A 20,871-nucleotide genomic window follows, 5' to 3' on the forward strand; every position below is an offset into this window, starting at 1 on the left:
TTTAGACAACCAATGCAAAAGAAATAAAACAACCATTAAACTATCATCCCATTGTCATCAGACAAGAACGACACTTTAGAGAGTATTGTGTTGGAGAACTTCATTAACAACTAGCTTCTTCACTACCTAGAGATCTATCATTGAATTAATGATCACCAATATGGATTCGACTATTCTCGATCTACTGCAGACCTTGCTAGCAAGGTCCATTGACAATGCCATTGATATAAAGGATCTGACATTGGGCCCTGAGGGACCCACACTCATAATCTTCTGCTTCCTTAAGAGAGTTTCCTTGTACATAATTTTGATATCTATCAGAGACGGCCAATCCCAAATCCAATTCACTAAACTTACATCTAAACTGATATGCCATAACTTAAATATCAGCTTATCATGTGGCTGCCTATCAAATGCCTTTTGTAAATTCCAAAAATGGCAGTATATGCCTTTTGCTCATCAACTATCTGTTACCTATTATAAAAGACAATTAGATTACAAAAACAAGAGTACTCTTTAACAAATCCATGCTGACCCTCACAGATAATGCTATCCTCATCAGTCCAATGCTGTACACAATCTCTCACTAATTTCTCCAAAATTTTAACAACTACAGAAGAAATACAAACTGATCTAGGGTTTGACATTTCCATTCTTGAAAAACCACATCGGCTGAACTATCAGTCAGTTCTTTAGTACATTTTCTCTCAAAACATGTGGCAAAATTCATCCAGTCCCATTGCTTTATTGACATCCAGAGTACTTAGTATTTGAAACATACTCTCCTCAAGCACTTCTAAGCCTTGAATCCTCCCTATCCCTCTAATAACAAAAAATTACATTTCCAGGATGAAATACCGGAATAAAGTGATCATCAAACAAATCCACTATGTCCTCTGTATCAGTCACTCTGATCACATTTTTGTCTAACAATGTTTTTCTTCTACAGTCATTTCTCCTTCTACTGGCCATATAGCAAAAGAATTCGTTTGGATTTCCTTGGATCGCAAGGCTAATCTGTTTTCATATTCAAGTTTTTTTGTCCTTGCATGCTAGCCACTTTTCTGGCCTGAGTCTTATACTATTTATGCAACTGCTTCCCACTCCTCTTCTTATACTTCTTCCATAACTTTCAATCTGCATTTCCCATGTGAGCCTCCATAGCTCACTCAGTATAGACAAAGCCCTTTGGTTGGAAAGACCTGAGTTTGATTCCCGTCTAAGACGTGAGGAACCTTTATCTGGTCTCTTTCGACTAAAGGTGATTTAGCTGGTCTCATACAGAGGCAGGGTTTTTTTTCGTCCCCAGAACATGCAAACTGGCCCCGTGAACACACGCATCTACAGACATAGGATACTTTGGGGAGGCACAGGGCTAACCACCTTATCCTTGAGAGAGACTGTTGAGAAGTCCAAGTTGGACTTCTAAGTTGATTTGTCTTAAGCTGATTTCTAAGATTATTATAATTACCTGCCTTATAATTCCACATAAATTCTTTTCTTTGATACTTCTGTATGTCTATTTATCTCCCAAGTTAAGACTACATGGTCATTCTCTCCAACTGAAGAGTTGGAGAGAATGACCAATAGGGATGACATTTCAGTTGCAATCATGTCCTATAATAAGTTTAGTTTAATCCTTTATCCAAGTGTGAGCAAACAAAGTTTGCGCCTGAAAGTATCTTCAGGACTGGGGTAAGGTAGTGCAACACCAGGCAACTCGTTGCAAAGGTGGAGAAAGCTCTCATTACTCCTATCTCAGTATCTCCCATAATGCAAAACACATCTCCTTGCGGATATGTGTAATGCTATGCATTAAGGCAAGGGCCACTACCCATACCGGTTTCGACCTTTATTGAGGTCTCGTCAGTGGGAGCCAGGCCCAGTAGTGGAGATACAAAGGCAGAAGCAATGAGAGGTCATCCTAACCTATAGGAGTTGCCAAAGGGTGTGCAACCTTATTATTAAATTACTCCGGATTCAGAGAAAGATGTTGAGAGTTTATTTTTCACTTGGTTAGACTATAATAAGTTTAGTTTACTCCTTTATCCAAGTTCTTGGATAAAGGATTAAACTAAACTTATTATAGTCTAACCAAGTGAAAAATAAACTCTCAATCATGTCCTCTATGCTAGGATAAAATACAAAACTCTCGAGCCTCATGTTCCTTCTAATACATGCTAACTGAGGCATTTGTGACACAAGAATTCCATTCTTCACTACTACTACACGCTGTTTCCTTTTCCCAATTTATACTGCTGTTGTTAAAAAATCTATCATAATTATCACTCATTTCGCACTTACCAAACTCAACTGCCTAACATTTTTTGCTCTTCAGACTTTGCAATTCCCTGGACTATAGCAATATCTCACTAAATATCCTGTACTGTCTGCAGCCACCTCACATCATATACTACTCTCAAAACCAATAGTGTCATTTTCCTCCAAATGCTTTGCTCTGAGAGGATAACTTATCATAAGCAATATTCCACCACGGTGTTTGCCTTTACTATACTGCCAAAATAAGCTATACTTTTTACTTCTATTGCTTTCAGTATATCATTTTACACCAACCATGTTTCACTGATCCCAATAATCTTCGGACCAGTTGAGGCTATCAATAATACTACTAATTCATCTCCTTCATTCCTGATACTCCTGGCATTTTTATAAAGAAAAATCAATGCACTGTCAGTATTTCTATACCTATTATTATTATTATTCTCTCCAGACTCCATAACACCACACTTTCCCATCTCTACAGAGTCTATTCCCACATGAGGTCACCCCCTTCCATCCACTCTGACAACTCTAGTTTTCATGCACTAATACTCTCACTTGCTCTAAGAACAACATTCTCTCCGGATACCTACATCCTTCCTCATTCCAATGCAGTCCATCTCTTTCATATATGTCTCTTCTATCCTCAGATAAACCAAGATGCACATAATCCAAGCCTCTCTTTCAACACATTCTCACTATCATGCCATTCATTATTGATGCTCTTCTCCTCAGCTCTACATTATCATAAGGAAGACAGTAACATACACAATGTACAATCTAAATCATGAACCTCAACTCTCTCATTACCCAATTCCCATTACCTCTCAGGTCATTTGTACCCACAATCACAATCTTGTCCAATCTATCACTTTAATTGTCATAGCCTACTGTTCCTCCAGACAAGCATTCTTCTAGCATTCAATATTGAACTCAACAAATCACTGAATGTCTAGACATCACACCTCTCACTGCTGCATTCATTTCTTGCTCATCTGCATCTCTCACTTCTGACTTTTTCTCTCTCCCTGCATTTCCACTTACCTGCCTTCTTGTCATCTCTCAATCCCTGGCTCCTGCACTATCCTGCCTTACTCTCATTCCCTCTTGTTTTCTAGTTTTCCTATTCTCTCTATCATTCCCATAACTATCTCTCTCACCCCCCCTTCTTGTTTGCTTCACATTTTTTTTTCCATTATTTTTGAGGAATAAAATATTATACAAAAATAAATTATAATAATTACTAAACAATATTTATTATGGTGAAATAACAATGCCAATGAAGAAAACTTCCAGCAACAAAATAAAATTTTTCACATGTTTAAGCATATCTTTCAAGCAAGACAAATCCAATGGTTTATAAACATGCTTTATAATATAAACAAAAACTGAGATTGATTATAATAGCAGAAGACTAGAAAAGAATAGAAGCAGTTGAATGGACTTTTGGATTTTTCACTCTCTCTCTTTTTTTTTCTTTTTTTTAAGCTCCCATCCATGAAAAGCTGCAAACCTATAGTACATTAGTACAGTGAATGGGCTAAGGATTTTTTTTATTACTATTCAGGACCTTTATGGAGTCACAAATTTCATCGTGGGAGGCCTTACACAACACAAAGTCTATCATAGCATTCCTTAAATCCATTCACCACCTTATCATGCTATCTCCATGCAAAAAATCTTCTTCTGACCCGCATACTACCTTTCACAACTTTCATATGGCTTCTTGTCTTTGTACCTTCCCCCTTTTCTACTATATTAAACATCTCCCCAATATCAATCCTGTAAATACCTGCCCACAGCTTAAATGCCTGAATCATATTACCCTTTCATCTTCTATCCACCAAATCTTGTACTTCACATGGTCTCAGTCTATTCTCATAATTACCATTGTAATACTGTTCTAATATCATTTTTGTTATCCACCTCTGTACCCTTTCCAAAGTTAATTTATCCTCTTTAAATCCCAGAGATCAGACATGAGCACAATAGTCCAGAAGTTGTCTGATCAGGGCTTATACAATGGAGTCATCACTCTTATGTAAACTAGACAAAATTTTTAGTATTGATCCTCTGGGGTTAACTGCACCATCTTCATGATATGTCCCCTAAACTTCATTTTTTTTTTTTTTTTTTTTTTTTTTTTTTTTTAATCGACCATCACTCCAAGATTCCTTGTCTCCTCCACTTCCTTAGTATAGTTCCATCAATAAAGTGCACAGCCTCCTATTGGTGGATACCCAATTTCAAGAACTTATATTTAATTGCATTAAACTGACATCCCATCCTTTGCCATCTGTATAGCTTATTCAAATCCTCCTCAAAGCTCACCACATCAGCACTATTACTAACAACCCTTCCAAACTTAACATCATTTCACATTTTACACTTTCTGGATTAAATATAATCCAGAAACTGTGAAATTCATCTATCACCTGAAGACAATCACAAACATCCATGACCATGATGGAATTCAAACTGCAGCTTGTTGGTTGGAAAGCAAACAGGCTAACCACTCGGCCAGCCAAAGTGGTATAAGCAATAATATGAGATAAGGAGGGATAAAAACAATGAAGACCTCTTACACAAAATAAAAGAGCTAAGTATACTGAATAAGACAATCATAGGAACAAAACTGAAATTTCTGGGTGTGTACAGAGATATAGCAAATGGGACAACTCATATATAAGTTATATTATTATTATTATGTGACACCTCCATGGAGTCCAAAGACTCATCGAGGGAGAGCGTGCCAACAGCATCAAACGATTGAGCCCCTTCCAACTACTAACCACGCTTAAACTTGCTTAACTTTTTGCGTGAGCCATTAGTAGCAGAGGCTTTACCAATCAACTAACCTTACTTGAGTAAATGGAAGTTATAAAATAAAAAAAGCTGAAGACAGAGGAAACCTGGAAGAATAAGAACTCACTATAGCTTCTCTGTCAATCAAAGTCTATTCTATCTAACATTTTTACTACCACACTTGATGTGGTAGTACAGACCAATTTATGTATCAAAGAAAGGAAGATACCAGAGACTAAACAATAACAAGTTACAACCAGTTTTACAAAACATGCCAGGATCCCTACAAAAATACTTTCACATGCACTTTACCAACATACGTGGCATAAATGCAACCATAAATAATGTACATCGTCACTGAATCATCCAAACCAGATATCCTACTCTTCACAGGAACCCAAATTATAGCTGCAACCATTGTCCACTTTCACTACCCAAATCACACACCATACAATTACTTTTGTTACAAGAGTGGTACCTGTGCCTCTTTGAGATTCAACACTGCCAGAGAGTTCCAAATTTACAATTCCCTGCTTCTGACCACCTCTAAGGTTTCCTCACTCTACCTGGTAACATTCATCTGTTGTATTTGTTGTTCTTCAAATTCAGAAAACCATTCTGACCTCTCTTCACCTTCCTGTCCAGGAAGCTCACATTTCTGCAATCCAGTTATCTAAACAAATGAAATCATCTAGGCGACCAATAATGTTTCCAACTCCAAATGGCTTCCCTTATCCGACATCAAGCGATGAGAAGCAGAGGTTTCTGTTGTAAGCAATGACTTAATGCAAATCATACATATACCAAATCATATTCCCAATATCTCTGACCTTTTTTTTTTAACCAGTCTATCTTCCAGATATATCTTCAAGGTAACCTCTTCCCTCAGTTACAATCTTGTGCAAGCATCTTCTCACACAGAACACCTTTCCTTCAATCACCTCAAACTTGCTGACACTACAAAAGTGTCAAGTGGGACAACTTTCAGAACTTCTACTTTCTTCTACTACTCCCAATTTCAAGAACTTGTGAGTAGAAGACTTAAACACATGCTCTGAGTGAGTCACATAAATTATACTCACCAGCATGAAGGCCTTCATTTCCCCATTCCACAAAAAATTCTCATCTGCTTTCCAAGCCTCATTTTAATAAATGGTGCAATAAGTGGTTAAAGAAAAAAATCAGCCTACCACAGGTGACTTGCAACAAGTATCCCAACTTCTTATTGAGCATATGTTGAAAAACTCACAATAAATGCAAAACAATCATCAGCAAATTTCATAAGGGACAACAACTAAAAAGTTGTCTCCTATCCAAATGAAAGCTGTGACTTCTGGTCCCTTGAAAAGGGTATTGGATGTAATTTTTGCTCACCTGAGCTTCCACCTCTTTCATCCAGATGACACCACTATTGTTGCAGCTAAAGAAAAAGAAGACCTCCTGAACATCACTTCTTTTCCTACCTGGGGTATGGCAGGAGGCTATTTGACCAAGGCCTCCAAGAATACCAGAAGCTAAGAATCATATGTCTCTGTTTTTTTTTAGCAAAAAGACATCAGAAGAATACTCAACTTAGATGTTCAAAGGTCCTTTGATTCTAATACATCTCTCCATCTTCTATACTCAGGTTAGCACTTATCCCGATGAACGGAAGAAAGCATACATATTAAAAACGGAGCAAAAGTCTTCCATCAAACTACTGTCTTATTGCCACCACCTTATTTCTGTCCAAAATAAAAAAGCCCTCTATCAGTTAATCCACAACCACTTATATGGATTCCACCAATCTAGATCCACAGCATCTTTGCCTACATCACTTACCACTGGATACATGCCAAGGAAAGGCTGAGAGAAATGTGCCATTGTTCTTGAAAAAAATTTCCAAGGCTTTTGATTGGATTTGGCACCAGTAAACTGCTATCCAGTGACTGGACTGGATAGCCAGCTCTCTCTCTCTCTCTCTCTCTCTGGTTGTACACTGTATGTCATGGTGGATGGATTTATCTCTTTGAGCTTTGCCATCAGTGTAGAAGTGCCTTAGAGTTCTATCTATTCCCTCTTTTTCCTTCTATTCATAATATTCCACTCATTTGACACATGCAGTGCTCAAGCATCACAGACTTCATGATTATCTACAACCACTGCCTTAAACACTGATCCCCATACTTTTCTTCAAATGGGACAAGAATAACTTGGTCATCTTCAATGCTGCCAAAGCACAGTCATGCCTCTTCTTTCGTAAAAGGGATCTCAGTTTGTCTTCCCTTAATCTCAATAATACACAAATCACTAGACTGGATCAGATCTTCTCTTTGGACTGACATTTATCTCCACCTCTTCTGGCATAAACACAATACATCAATAGCTTCCTCAGCTTCTAAAAAAAATAAAAAAACTGGACACTGTTTTCACCCATCCAGCTACTAACTCTTTATAAATCCCAAATCTGCATCCTTAGAATACTATTTGCATGTTTGAGGTGGTGCACCTAAAACCTCACTAAAGATTCTCAATGCTATCTAATGGGGAGTATTTTTATTCAGAGATGATCCGTCCCTTAGTGACTCACCTCAACTTCTGTCTTACAGATGCACTGTTTTAGCTCAATCTTTTCTATAGGTACTGGCACCATAGCCACTGCTCTGCTGAAGTGGCAGTGATCATTCTTCCACTTTTTTGTTAGGCCTGTTAATACTAAAACAGCAGATGCTCAACATCTCTTTTCAGTACAACTGCAACCACTTCTCTTCTTTCTCTTTTATTCCTTCTGCCTCTATCCTCTTGAACAACCTTCCTCATGAAGTGTTACTCAGTAACTACAGCCTTCAACTCTTCAAGAAAAATGTCAATAAACTTCTTTCCCCAATCCATATCACTCACACACAGCAATGATGTGTTCTAAGTTTTTCTGCTCCTTATGTACAGGGTGAATATAAAAGAGAAAGTACTGTCATACACGTGATTACATTGTCACTGTTTCAATGTAAATTGATTTTTTTTATGAATTTTAAATTAATGTAGTTAAAAACTAAAAGATGAAAATGAATGCACTTTTCATAAATGTAACTTATTACTACATTTATACACTGCAGAATTTTAGTAATATAAATATAGTAATAAGTTATATTTATGAAAAGTGAATGAATTTTCATCTCTTTATTTTTACGTACACCTATTTAAAAACATGTTTGAATATATCAATTTACACTATCACTTCCCTGATAACAATGAGATTCATGTATGATGGTACTTGCAAACTCATTGATTGCAAGTATCATCAGATGCCAAATAAGCAGGGCATGAATGGAAAGCAAACTAGTGAGTGTAGGAGGAAGTCAGTCATGTACGGTTTTTTCGTAACAGAATGAATTGAACATGAAATTTCTATACATACAACAATGTTATATCACTAGAAATTTCATTTTCAATACATTCTATTATGGCAAAACCCAAAATTTACTTTTTACATCCAATGAAATTGCCTTATTTTCACCAGATCATAGATATTTAAGCCAACTGTTCTATAAGCATATGACTGAGTTAGAATCCCACTGTGGCACTAATATTTTTCAGTCTTTAGGCAGTAGGCCATTTTGGTAACTTAGAGTAAAACCACTATCTCATGTATTTGAAGTTTGAAGTAGTCTGAGAAACCTTTCTTTCATGAGAAAGTTCCATGTTGGTTTTAGAGAAGTTTCCAGATTATCTAATCCTTAACTTGGCAGACCAAAAACATGAAGATTTATAACCTTTCATAGGTGTTAATGACAAAATTAAATGTTGAATACTAAAAGCAGATAAAAAAAAATTAATACCAAAAATAAATTTGTGCTTATTTTATTTATTTGTTGCCTCTTTTTTTTGTTGAGAATTTGCAGTTGGTGAAACAGAAACTACTACTCTATGTTCTTAACACATAAAGTACATTTTTGCAATTTGTAGGAAGCATACTAAAATGAAACTAATGCACGTTGTAACAGTACAAATGAATTTTATGATAGTTTCAGAAGTAGTATGATAGAGAATATTTGTGACAGATCTCTTACTTAGTAATTTGACTCTGGAGATCTGGTTATGAAAATAATACTTGCCAAAAAAATAACGTAAAAAAATAAAAAAAAGGCAATATGTGTGTGTGCGCACACACGCACAAGTGTTCTATTTTTACACACATATACAAATATAACAGAGGAAAAGATGAAGTTAGAGAAGACAGAGTATACTCCAAATCTTAGGGGTGAACTGTGTAGGTGGCCCTTGCTAGTGGATGAAATCTTTATAACAGAGCGTGACTGCAAGTATAATAAATATTGGAAGAGCATTAGTGATAGTCAAAAACTCACAAATAAGATTTTGAATAATATCTGATGATGGTGGTGGTATCATGCAGTGTGGACAATGATTTTCTGTGATGGCATGTTTTGTACTTATCATTTTATATTATTATTAATAGACTGATCTCTCAATGAACTGAACTGCAAATGAATGTACCTTCAATTAATCGACCACTGAATGGGTTAGTATCAAATGACTTCTGGTACATCACCACATAATTGTACCTTCAGTTATCCAACTCATCAATTATTTAACAGGCAAACTGCTCCTGTTGTGGAGGAATTATTGGTAAAATGTTTTGCTGCAATTCTCAGTCAATGGTATAATTCTACATTGTAGACAGAAAATCCATTCATGATTACCTGTTGATTAAGTCTTAAATCTGATATCACACAATACAATGAAGGTGCACAGAATTGTTCTTTTTTTTATTTTAAATTAAACTCAATTTTAAAATGAATTCCTTCATTTTAAATGCAAGGGCATGTGATGCAATGAAATTATTCCTATTGTTCATTAAACAAGTGTAATATAGTCTGTGCCATGTCCAGAAACATACACAAAGTGGTAATTTTTTTGCCATGATGGTCCTCCTTCCATTAGCATTGAATAAGTCTATGTGAAATGTGGTGAATAGCATGTAGTTCAATTTCAGATGATTCAAGTCAAGACATTCCATCATTAGAAAATAATTTGATATGCTGATGGATATTATGATGCCACCTTATTTTCTACAAATAAGCAAATTTAAATTCAAGAAAATATTCAACTAACAAAGTATTTCATTCGACAGTTCAACTGATGCAATAAACACAGCATAAACTAGGTCAAGATGATGGCTGTGTGCTTTTACAAGCAATTTATCCTTCCACCTTTGGCTCATTAAAAGTCATTAAATAGTTAAACCCTTTAAAGCTCATTAAGCTTAAGTGATACTGTAAGAAAACAACTTACTTGCCATAGGAAATGAGACTAATGTATACTAAAAACATTTCTTAATAAAATGTGTTCTACAAGTTATTTTAAAAAATGAGATTTTAATATTTTGGTATGCATAAATGTTTAGTTTAATGCCACAATCAGTTCTCTGGATAAGCTAATTATGGTTTGTTGATTGAGCTCCAAAGAGCCCGTAACTTGGGAAAAGCACATTAACAACAGGATTGGTGTTATACTAAAACATTATCTTTTATTTAAAAATCAGATAATAAGGACATATTATCCCAAGGTTAACATGCCACTATAAGTGACTTTTAATAGGAATAACAACACTATATTCAGTTTAACAAGAATTACTGTATTTTGGTATTTCTCAACTTTTTGGAACATTTGCTCTTTAAAATTAGGATGTAGCTATAATTCAATCAATAGGAATATATTAGGAATTCAATCAATACATGAGAAACACAGTTACAATAATTATTAAATAACAGCCCAATTGCTAGGCTACTATTCCAACATACTGAATGTCATTAAAAGGATTATACACGCACATAAACATTAAAATCCATTAGAAATGACTTTACAATGACTAAATAAAAGTGCAATGGTAAGTTATAGGCATGTCACACATTTAATGAAAATCTAAAAATGTTTTAAATAAAATTTTAATTTGTCTAATTGTAGACTAATATAAAAAGAGATATTTTTTAAATTACATTTTTGAGTAGAAATATAATTTTTTTTATCATTCCTGTACATAGTTTTTGGATTCGGTGGGGGACTGTAGCCATTGGCTAAGAAAGTGTCTCGAGTTCAAGTTCAGTAGTGAGGTCCTTATCGGAAATGATCAATTTTGCCCTGTTCTATGCAGAATTTTATGAGCATCTGCAGCTCAGTTTTGAGTCATTTAGTTGGAAAGATCTGGGTTCATATTCCATCTATGAGCAAAGAACCTTTATCAGGACTTTTCAATTAAAAGGCGAGTTAGTCAGTCTCATATGGAGGTGGAAGGTTTTTCATTTCTCAAAATAGGCACACCAGCCCCATGAACACACATATCTACAGGCATTAAAAAACAAAAAAATACTCACCCCTGGGGGAAATTGAAGCAGAGGAATGGCAAGCCAGCTGCATTAATTGCCTAAAAACTCTAATCAGGGGATTCACAACAAGAACTGATGATTGTATCTGTGTGTGTGTGTGTGTGTGTGTGTGTATAATCAAGATATCTAGGAAGGGAAGACTTTTATTCCCCTTTTTTAAAGTGAACTAGATCCTGAGATGGTGGCTATTATGTATTCAGAGCCTCAGAGATAAATGGAAAATGCCAAACAGTGTGGGAGGTGGGATATCTTAACAATCAACATCCCAGGATCCAGTTCACCTAAGTAAAAGAAGTCTCTCCTGCCTAGATACCTTGATTATACACACCACCCTGATGGATCCTTGGCATTCTTAGTTTACAGAAGATCCTACACATACAGGTACATTCACCAATGGTTCACACTCCCCAGAACCTCTAAATGAATTTTAAATAAAAAGGTGCATGAAGATTGATGAGAATACTGATATCTTTGAGCAACTTAACCAATTAGAGGTGAAATGTTTGTTAAGAGGACGACCTCAAGGACAGATAGACTCCATGTGGAAAAATGAAATATAAGAAGATACACAAGTACCAAATGTTGAAAAAATCTTAAAGATAAAATAGTTTGGACAAAATCTAACCAAACTTGGTGTACGTACGTATTTTAAATAAAAAGGTGCATGAAGATTGATGAGAATACTGATATCTTTGAGCAACTTAACCAATTAGAGGTGAAATGTTTGTTAAGAGGACGACCTCAAGGACAGATAGACTCCATGTGGAAAAATGAAATATAAGAAGATACACAAGTACCAAATGTTGAAAAAATCTTAAAGATAAAATAGTTTGGACAAAATCTAACCAAACTTGGTGTACGTACACTGTGGAACATGGGGTTTTTATTTACAGAAGATAAAAAAAAGTAAAAATTCTGCCACCAAGTAGGGTTTTGGTGCTATAAACGCATGATATTTGAATAATCTCACTGTTTCTACTGATGAGTGATTTGATGGATATAAGGAAGAGCGAAATGGATTCGTGTTGTTCTGATAAGACTAAAGTGCTATGGATCTCACCTTACCAGAATGTGCGTTGCTAGTCAAGCTTTACTATCAATAAAGCTAATGCCACACTTCGAAAATTACAGTGTTTGAAAGACTTCCAGGGTGGAAAATCCTGCATCAAATGCTGAGGTTTTTCCCCTACAAGATCTCCCATACTCAAGTTTTGCTTTATGGTGATGCAAAACCTCTAATGCAGTTTGCCTTGACATTCTTAGCTCAAATGGAGGTGTATGATGCATGGGCGTACTTTGTCACTCCATCTTGTGGAGTGACAAAGCACATTTTTATCTGAAGGTAATTTTAACTCGCACAATTTTCGCATTCGAGCTGCGAATAACCCTTGTGTTCCATCAGACTCCTACACGCTCATCGAAAGTCACAATGTGGTGTGGTTTCACTGCATCGATTATTATCAGTCTGTACTGTTTTGAAGAACTTTGCCTGACAGGACTACTGACTTGTACTGTCTCTGATGTTAGGTATTGAGAGATGCTGTGTAACTTTGTTGTTCCACAACAGCAGCAGCAAAGATGCCTTGACTCTACCATATTCACGGAGGGTGGAGGACAACCTCACATTGGATTGCCGGTACAGCGAATGTTAAGAAAACATTTCACAGAACACAAAGTGATCAGTCGTGCATTTCCCACAGCATGGACACCTTGTTTGCCTGATCTCAACCCATGACTTTTGGGACCATCTGAAACACGCAGTGTATGAAGGGCATATTCCTGATTTAGCAACCTTGAAAAACAGAATAAGGCAGCAAGTGAAGCAAATCTGTTGCATTCCACTGTAGAAAATGTCATTCACAGCATGCAGTTCTTAGAACATCTGAAAGAAGGGCATATGGAACCACATCTGTAAGTTATATGAACACGAAATTTGATTTCTTGTCTCTTCTAGCACCAAATGTCTCCTGGTGGCAGAATTTAGTACTATTTTTTTTATCTCCAATAAGTAAAAGACCCCATGTTCCAGAGTGTATTTATACCAAGTTTGGTTGAATTTTGCCCATTACATTTTTCACTACAGGCGGGGGGGTCTGAACACTTCCTCTTTAATTGGCCACCCTGTATATATCTGTTTCATAAATGAAAGGCTGCAAGACCAACAGTGACAAAGTGACCATATCCAGTGTACTCCTGGTGTCCTTCTAGTTTATCATTTGTCCCAGTTTTTTTATTTTTTTTTAATGCCATCTTATTTTTCCCAACCTTTGTCCAGTATAACATAAATAACACTTCTTCACAGCATGGGCACTTGCTGTATCGACGCTGTGAAGCATGCTCAGACATGAGTGAGTAGGAACAGCTAACTGCTAGAGGTAAGGGCAGTGGGAGACATTCGATGCTGCTGCTGACCCTTGGTTTACCAGCCAGTTGCTATCTCCTACTATCTAGTTGCTATCGAGGTAAAATGCACCTCGTGTTGCAACCTGTGAGATACAGGAGACTGTTCATACCACCAATTGGTAGCTTCAGTAGAAAATATTGGAAATTATGTTTGGTGTACGTGAAATATGTGTGGGAAATAGAGACTAACAGTCCCACCACAGAGCATATAGAGAGTGGTCTGAACAATCTTTTGATAATAGCATTTAGTAGAATTTACTCTGAGCTTACCAGGTACACTTCATCACCTGTAGAGAGAGTAGTTTCTTAATTAAAAATATGGTCTACAGAGAATAGTCAATTAAAAGCATCAACACCAATTAAGCATAAAATGCAACTTTGAAGAAGACTGCAGGCAATTTTATAACAAAAATTACAAAATAATGAGATCATATTGAAAAAAAAAAACCATTCTTTAGAAAAATATTAGTGATATGGTTTTAGAGATAGATGTAGCCATTAACTGATTCAAGTATGTGAATGAATAATTATTCTGCTTTTTTTTTGATGTTTCATAATCAACATAATGGTTTTTTTTTTATTTTGCTTTAATGTACACAGACATGTTTTTATTTTTTGAGAAAGAATTTAATTTTTGAAAATATTTTAATAGAACTATTTTATACATCCACCCAATATAGTTAAACCAATGTATCTGTCAACAAATAAATATTTTGAAATATTATAATTTTAATTATTTATGTCCATCCCCCCCCCACCCCCAAGTCTCAAAAATCTCCCTCTTTTGGATGATAAATTATATGATTACCCTGCCTATAGCACACCAGTATTGAATGTGAATAAAAGAGCAAGAAGAAAGAAGAAATTTGTTGACTTTTTTTTGTGACTGAAGGCTCTTTAGCAAAGAGAGAGTTAGGGATGGGGCCATCTGAAACATGCATCTGATTTCATCTCATCTGATGAGATAACAGGAAGAGGACAAATTGGTTGAATAAGTTTGGAACATGGATGGTAAGATATTGACTAGCAACTGCTCTTGTTCTTATAGTTCTGGAAGAAACTGGAGGAATAATAGTGGCCAATTCAGTAGAGAATTGACCATGAAAGTACTGTAAAAGTGACATAATGCAGAAACAGAATGCCTGTGAGAGAGAGGCCCTAGTGATTATCGAAGGGGGGGGGTACATCAATCTGATTTTCCTATTCTGAAGAGCATCAAGCAATGACAGTAAGACTGAGTGCACAACCCCAGAAATATATGGGCAGTACTCCATGTTTGAGCAGATTTGGGATTTATAAAGTGTTATCAGTTGTATAGGTGAAAAGTAGCGCTTTGTGTGGAAAAATAGACTGAATTTTTTAGTTATTGCAGAAGTAATGGGCTGAGGTGTGTTTGTACAAGAAAAGGCTGGAGGCTCATGTAGCCTCAAGAAGAGAAATCTGATTATGTTCTGATATCTGAGTATCACTGAAAGTAAGGGTAAGTGATGCAAGATCTTTCTTGCAGGAAATTATACTGGATTATGTGGTAGAACTGAATTTTACAAGCTCTTCCTTACCCCACTGAAGAACAATAAGGAGAATGGAATGAAGATATTGATTATATATAGTAGATGGCAAGGCTTCTAATAACTGGGTACTACAAGGTCTGGCAAACAAGAAGGAAGGATGGAGTGTACTGTCATTAACATAGCCATGGATAGAATATGAAATCAGTAAGAGCAGATCATTTATGCACAAAGAAAGAGAGTGAGTGAAAGCAGAGTTCTGGAGTACTCCTGCAAAGTGGAGAACCATCCAGAGTGCCACAAAGTGAATGATCAATAGGCATAGAAGAAGTTTCCTGGTTTCAATCTAGAAGAAAATAATGAAAATTAAGTCACTGTAAACAGCAAAGGTTAAACCAAGAATCAAAGATCTTAGAAAACACTAGTTGGGTTTTATATCTGGCACATTAAGTTGAGGCAATATTTAATAAGTGACTGATGAAAAAATTAGAGAATGAAAAAAGGATTTGTATATGGTTTTCAATGACCTACAGAAAGCCTATGAGAAAGAGAGAGAGAGAGAGTTCCTAAGGAACTAACTTGGAACAGCAATGAAAATAACATTATGCAAATACATCCATATCCTTAAAAATTATAACAAGTGTAAGATGATGTGCTTGTGAAGAAACCAGGGTATTTCCTGTCACAACAAGTCTCCATTTGGGAAGGGAGGTCAAACACTGAGCCCTTGTTAACAATGGTGATGGATGAGTTGACCAGTAATATACAAGATGTGTGCCAGCAAAGGTTGGTCGATTGGTAGAGCCTCTGCTACTAATGGCTCACGCAAAAAGTTAAGCAAGTTTGGACATGGTTAGTAGTTGGAAGGAGATTAATCATTCGATGCTGTTGGCACACTCTCCCTCGATGAGTCTTTGGATTCCCTGGAGGTGTCACATAATAATAATACCAGTCAATTATTATCACATCTGATGATGCAGTATAATTATTCAACGAAGATAAGATTTAAATAAGTTGGAATCGTGGAGGAAAAGGTTAGAAGCAAAGGATTAATACAGTTATGGCAGAATAACTGTCCAATCTGCAAGAGAATTGGACAGTTATTTGCAACTTATCAAAAAATGAGTTGAGGCCTAAGATGGTTTGATACAAGTGAGAAGAACAGACAGATCCAACTGGAATGGGGAGAAAGGGAATGATGGGATGAAGCAAAGACAGGTCAATAGGTATTATGTGATCAGAGAATGCCACTAGACCTTAAGGTTTTATAAGAATGTGGCAAGGTCAGCTGAGATGTATTTAAACATCATGTTGGAAGTAAAGAAAAAAATAGAAAAAGAATGAAGTGTAGAAAAGCAGATGCTGTGGTGGAAGTGTGGAGTCACAAGGAAGGACAGAATTAACAGCTTATCAAAAAATGAGTTGAGGCCTAAGATGGTTTGATCAAGTGGGAAGAACAGACAGATCCAACTAGAAGAATAACAGGGTTAGAGGAAAAGGAGCACAGAGAAGAAAAAGACAAAGAAAGAAATACAGGTGTGATTATAGTAGACAGAAAATGTAAGCAAGGAATTGGAAAAAAAGAAGAGAAAGGTCTTGGAAAACTGGGATAAGCTCAGAATGTTTTGTAGGTGGGAGTAAGATTTTAAAAAAATAATCTTATAAGTCAAAATGTGGCCAAGAACTTTGATTTTTATTAAGCATTTTATGAAGTTTTCTGGTTCTCATAAGTTTAATAAAGTTTAAGCCTATTTAACTGCATAACATTTAAAAGTGTCTCATTCTTGCTATAACCATAAACGGACAAGCACTTGGTGTAAGCTCTGTTATGCAGTCTCAGTAATGCTCATTTTCTAATATGGATGAGAGATACTCATGTTGCATATATTTCATGTGAAGGTAGATCTATATTGGATAGCGCTGGATAAAGTGTCAGAGGCAGTATGAATAGGCATGGTGTATAAGAATGGCAAATTCCATATATTCTTCTTTTTAATAATGAACTTGATGTCCATGGATGAAAGTCTGCTGTATAAAAGAATCAAGTAATTTTCTGGATTTGGCCAAATTAAAAATTATTATCTATGTATTATAAATATTATTAGCTGGTTTAGCACACTTGCTTTCCAATCAATAGGCTAAGAATCAAATCTCAACGTGGGCACAGATGTCTGTGAATATCTTTAGGAGAGAAATGAATTTCATTGTGCAGTGACTACTGCCCCATGTATTGGAAGTTCAAAGACCAAACATAAAGGAAGTATGGGTTTCATAAAAATTTATTGTAATTTTATGAAGTATTAAAATGCAAATATTAATTATGAAAATCTTTGGATCACCTTTCTAAATAAATAAAAAGTAAGAGCAAGATGCAATTTAAGTTTGAGTGACTTTTTCTCCTTTAGCTCATATATAAAGAAACTATACTTATCCACATTAATAATTATTCACAAAATTGACTAAACAAACTTTCTCAGAAACATTAAAAATAAATCTGTAAGTAAAATTTATCCATTTTCAAATAAACAAGCAAAGACAGCAGTTAGTACTAACAATAATGAATATAGCTTCCTTCTTTCCTCTGCACCATTACACTTCAAGGTTATTTCTACTCTGAAGCAGTGGGAAGAGGTATATGTTTGAATGACTCAGAGATATGCCAGCAGCAACTTAGCTACCTGAAGCACTTTTCAAGCTGACAAGTCAAATGGACGGGAACAGATTAAGACAGAGGGGGGGAGGAGGAGAGAGAGAGACTGACTCAGCCTTCCAGGTTGTGGACTGAGCATAGGACTAATCACCTCATTTAAAAAAAGGTTAAAATCAAGGGGAAAAATCCTCATTTAAAAAAAGAAAAAAAATGTTAAAATCAAGCATTTTTGCTGACATAGCTTGTTTTGCAGGAAATGAATAAAGTCATGAGAAAAGGATATACTGATCAAAACATAAACCAGGGGCATTTCAAGAACTGCTAATGGAATCAATCTAAAATGGACAGTGTCCATAACATGAAATGACATCAGACATACACGAGAGGAGAGAAACCTTCCAAAGGATGACTTCCCTGTTATATGAAGCAAAGTAACATGCTACCCATAACCTAGGGACTAACTTCACACTAAAAAGAAAATCAAACATTGTTAATAGTATATGAAGCCACAAGAGGAAAGAAAACTAGATTAAAAGATAAATAGTTCGATGTGGTGATCAGTATGTATATATATTACACATAACCAACAAAGATAATGGAAGATGAATAAAGGATGCCTTTTATGCAATTGTGGAAGAAACAACTGACAGAATACTGTATATTGACCTAAGTATGACAGGACTTCAGTGCAAAAATAGAAAAGGAAGAGAGGCTAAAATTATTAATTAGAAATCAGTCTTCATAACAAATCCCATAATAGATTAGAGTAAAATAATTAACTTATTGCAAAAAAGTGCTTAGAGGTGCAGTCATGAGGAAAAACAAACAAATCTGGCTGTCCCCAAATGAATAAATCTGTAATCAAACTGACTATATACTTTTTAATGAAATATCAAAAATGTATCCTATTTGTAAGAATATATTATTATTATTACTACATGACACCTCCAGGGAGTCCAAAGACTCATCAAGGGAGGGCACCTACTCTACAACTTTCCGTCTTCACCACTCAATCCACCAACTACAACTACTTTCATCATCTACACAAACATCACCTACTGCTGACCACCACCACCACTAGTATTTTCACAGATAATCACAAACATCCATGCCTATGGCAGGATTCAAACCTGCAGCCTTTTGGCTGGAGAGCACGTACGCCAACCACTTGGTCAACCAGGCCCACAGACCATTTCTTAGTTGGAGCAGTCCTTAAAATTAAAAATAAAGAATGCAAACATCACTGAATTCAGGAGACAACAATCTAACACTTCCCAAACAACTCTACAAACTTGCAGAAAGAGGAAAGTATGAAATAAGGTAAGTCAAAATTTGGAAAAGATACAAACTAAAGGAGAAGATTAAATAGAAACTACGAGAACATATAAAAGTATTTTATATGTTCTCGTATACTAGTCTACTGCTGGATAAAGGATTTCCCCAATTTTATCTATTCTATTTTCAGCTTGTTTCATCCATTGCATTCCAGCAATTTCATCTTGCTATCTTCCTTGGTCTTCCCCTTTGTATACTGCCATCCAAAGGTCTCCATTCTGTCAATAATTTAGGCCATCTTGCACTGTTATATCTTGCAACTTGTCTGCCTCATCTCCATCTTGAATGCATAATATAACTAATGATATCATGTATACCTTGATCTTATCAAACAGGAGGGCATCCTATCTTTAAGTGTCACACCAAGCATATTCCTTTCCATTCTTCTTTGGGTAACTCTCAATTTGTGAATCATGCTTTGAGTTAAGTTCCAGGTTTCACTGCCATATGTAATTACAGGTAAGTCGCACCAATTGAAAGCGGTCCCCCCTTCAAACTAATGGGAATATCACCTTTGAAGATATCTTTCATCCTCCTAAAAACCATATCCTTCTTTTTATTTCTTCTTTCTGTCCATGTTTAATTTTTATAATGTGTCCCAATATATGAATCAACTTCTCTATCTTTCAGTATAATTCTTTTTATTGTTCAATTGTCCATCATTACTTTCTTTTCTGTTTAAATTCATCTTCACCCCACTTTGACTGAATACTTGAGCTAATTTTCTTTAATTTTATTTCTAGGTCTTACACATCTTCTGACAAGAAAAATATATCATCAGCAAAATACAAATGAGATAGAATCTTTCCATTAATTTTAATTCCTCCATTCTTCCAGTTCAATTCACAAAAAACTCCCTTTAAAGCAGACGTAAAGAGTTTGGGAGATATTGTATCTCCCTGCCTTATTCCTCTATCAGAAATTGTTCACTTTTCTTATGCAGTTTAATAGCAAAGGTGGCACATATATATACATACACACACATATGCATATATACATATATATATACAGGGTGTTCGGGATAAATTTGACATATTTATAATTAATTATATTTTTCCGTAAGTTACATGTATTAACACACACTTCTCTTCATTTAAAAGTTTGGACCCTTCTTCATTCACATACAAGATGTCAGAAAGGATGGATAGCTGGAACCCACCTGAATCATGGAAGAGAATAACTTGTATCATGATGATTCGTGCCCGCCATCAAAATAAGGATATTACGACTGCTGCCCAATGCTCCCTGAATACAGTAAAAACAATCAGGCATGAACTAGAGACTTGCAATGGTGACTACGAGGATGTAGCAAGAAGAAAGATCCCTAGCAGACAATCTGATTGCGTTCGTACAGCAGAATTCCTCGCAAATCTGCAGGAACAGGTGTTGAAGAACCCTGGCATTGGAATTCGGGCTTTGTTCGTGGAGTTGCTAACTGTAGTCAAGCCCTGGATAACAAGGGTAGGCAATGGTAGGCCGTATGTATGGCAGCAGGATTCGGCCCCTTGCC

At 35.8% G+C, this 20,871-nt stretch overlaps 2 protein-coding genes across 4 annotated transcripts in view; one reads left to right on the plus strand and one right to left on the minus strand.

The window, feature by feature from the left end:
* Positions 1-20,871, minus strand: part of LOC150110523 (uncharacterized) — a 245,728-nt gene that overhangs the window by 186,389 nt on the left and 38,468 nt on the right. The window lies entirely within an intron of this gene.
* LOC150110524 (transmembrane anterior posterior transformation protein 1 homolog) overlaps positions 1-20,871 on the plus strand; it is a 222,130-nt gene that overhangs the window by 33,432 nt on the left and 167,827 nt on the right. The gene's annotated exons all lie outside the window — the stretch shown is intronic.

This window comes from Typopeltis vanoorti, chromosome 1 (genome assembly GCF_054136105.1).
Source record: "Typopeltis vanoorti isolate ZY-2024b chromosome 1, IOZ_Tvanoo_1.0, whole genome shotgun sequence".
NCBI lineage: Eukaryota > Metazoa > Arthropoda > Arachnida > Uropygi > Thelyphonidae > Typopeltis > Typopeltis vanoorti.